The 2,314-nt window shown below is 60.0% G+C and overlaps 1 protein-coding gene across 1 annotated transcript in view; it reads left to right on the top strand.

The window, feature by feature from the left end:
- Positions 1-2,314, top strand: part of NDRG4 (NDRG family member 4) — a gene marked incomplete at its 3' end in the record, with an annotated part of 15,916 nt that overhangs the window by 6,987 nt on the left and 6,615 nt on the right. The window lies entirely within an intron of this gene.

Here is a 2,314-nt window from a genome sequence, read left to right as displayed (position 1 = left end):
GGGCCCCCCGCCTGTCTCTGTCTGCCGAAGGAGGGAAGATGGAGCAGGTACCGCACAGTGCCAGGCGTTTTTTCTTCATAAACAAGGGTATTTGGGGCCAATTGGAGCATGAATAATTCCCGCGGCAGCCAATGGCTGAGCGCTGGCTCCATCGCGGCGCTCGCCTGCAATGGAGGCCAAACCTGCCGAGGGGGAAGGGAGAGGGAGGGCTTAGCGCAGGGCTGGGGCTCCGCTATAAATCCAGACGAGGGGCTGAGCCAGCGCAGAGCTCTGCTTCACCCCAGCCTGCTGCACCGCTGTGCCCCACGCCAGGACCCTGTGCTTGGCCCACACTGCCTGCGCATCCTCGTCCGCCCAATTCCTCACCATGCCCGAGTGCTGGGATGGGGTAGGTACCGCCGGTCCCGTGCTCGCTGCCTTCTCTTCCCTGGGAGTTTTGCCCCAGTACCTCTCCTGCTTGCCCAGGCTGGGCCTTTGCACCCAGCAGGGCTCGGCATGTGTCAGGTAGGCATTGGGGCAGGGGTAACCAGCTGCTGGGGAGCCCTTCTTGCCCCAGACCCACTGCCGCATCCCTGATGTGCTGCAGGTTTCGGGGACGCATTGTCCTTGAGCATGTCCTCCCCGAGCCCGGCAGAGATGCTGCGCTGGGGCTGAGGGTGAGTGGCTGCAGCCCTCGCTGGGTCTGTGTGCTGATGGCACATTGCCCCTTCCCCACCCGCTGTGTTGCAGAGGGAGAGGGTCTCTTGCTGTTTTGAAGCACCCCCTTGGTTGCTTTCTGGCCTCTGCAGTGATGGCAACACCCGATGGCAACAGGCTGGTGCGGAGGGGGTGAGTGAGGTGGGAACACTGCAGCAGTGAGTGAGTAACCTGGACGTGGAGGGGCTCTCTCAGGCACCTATGGGTGCTGTGACCCCCACTCTTTTCCTGGGAGCTGTGGGTGACTGTGTCCTCCTCTTCTTGCTGCCTGCATCCTCTGCATCCCTAGCCTCCCCCTTCCAGCAAGCATCCCTGCGGCAAAGGGCAGGGCCGTGGTACCCAGTGGTGCTGCAGAGGCTGCACCATGGACAGATGTGCCTAGCTTGGCAGTGCAGGGGGCAGGGGTAGCAGTGCTGAGGAAGCAGCTGCCACCTTGGGCATGTGATTTTGGGGTGGGATTGCAGGTTGAGCTGTTGGGGCTGTGATGGGGACTGTGGGCATGGTGATGGCGAGGAGGCAGCTCTGTGCCCAGAATCAGGCCACATGGATGCCTCTGCTCCGTGACCTTGGGCCAGGCCCTTCCTCTCCCTCAGTTTCCCAATCTGTTGTTGCTGGGGGATGTCCCTGATCATTGACTGCTGCCTGATGCAGCCGCAGGGGGTGGAGGAACAGCTGTGGATGAGGGTCAGGGTGCCCTTGGGAGCCAAGTGTCTCCACAGAGCCCTTGAGCTCCTTCGGACACTGTGTTCCCCTGGGGACAGCGGATCTCAGTGAGGGGAGGCACTGCAGTGAGGAGACCCTGTCCTCAGGCAGTTCCTCCCACCCAAGGCCTATGTCCTTCAGAGTCCTTGGTGGCATGTAACCTGCGTGAGCATCATGTACCTGCTCCCCTCCCACCAGTCCATCCATGGGGCTGCCAGCACTAGTAGCAGTGAGGAGTATGATGGCTGAGCACCCTTCCATCATCTCCTGCCTGGCCCTGCTTGGCGCATGATGCTCCTGCACCCACCAGCCTCTAGGTCACTGCCGGTGGGCTGGCTGGCAGGCACGGGCCTTTGGAGGGGCTAATAGCCTCAGGTTCCCTTACTGGTTGGGAACAAGGGCCAGGACAGTGAAGCTGGAGCCCTCCTAGACAGGGAAGTCTTGGTCTCTGTATGGGGGCACAGCCATTTCAGACCAAGGGATTTTAAAGTTACTTTAGCTGTGATTTTGGGATCAGGCTGCAGTGTTTCCTGGGGTAGTGTCTGGATTCTGACCTCCGCCTGTTTGTCCCAGGCACAGCAAATCCCCACCCAGCTGGGCCATGCTGTGAACCCCCATTCTGTTGCCAAAACTCCCTCAGTCTCAGGCCCTTGAAAATCTCCTGTCCTATCCTGTGGTCCACCTGTCCCATCACATGATCCTCCTCTCTCAAGCCCTCTTGGATCCCATCCCATCCCACTTGATCCCATGCTGTGATCCCATTCCATGATACACTGTCCAATCCTATATACTGTGTTCCTATCCCATCTTCCCTTCCCTTCCCTCCCCTTCCCCAGGGGAGCTGACGGAGGCTGGGAGCATCTGTATGTGATTTGTCCTGCTTTCTACAACCTCCATGATGCCCAGGGTTTTATCC

The sequence above is a fragment of the Acanthisitta chloris genome, unplaced genomic scaffold (assembly GCF_000695815.1).
Source record: "Acanthisitta chloris isolate BGI_N310 unplaced genomic scaffold, ASM69581v1 scaffold1096, whole genome shotgun sequence".
In the NCBI taxonomy this organism is placed as follows: Eukaryota; Metazoa; Chordata; class Aves; order Passeriformes; family Acanthisittidae; genus Acanthisitta; species Acanthisitta chloris.
This window is presented reverse-complemented; position numbering and strand designations above follow the sequence as displayed.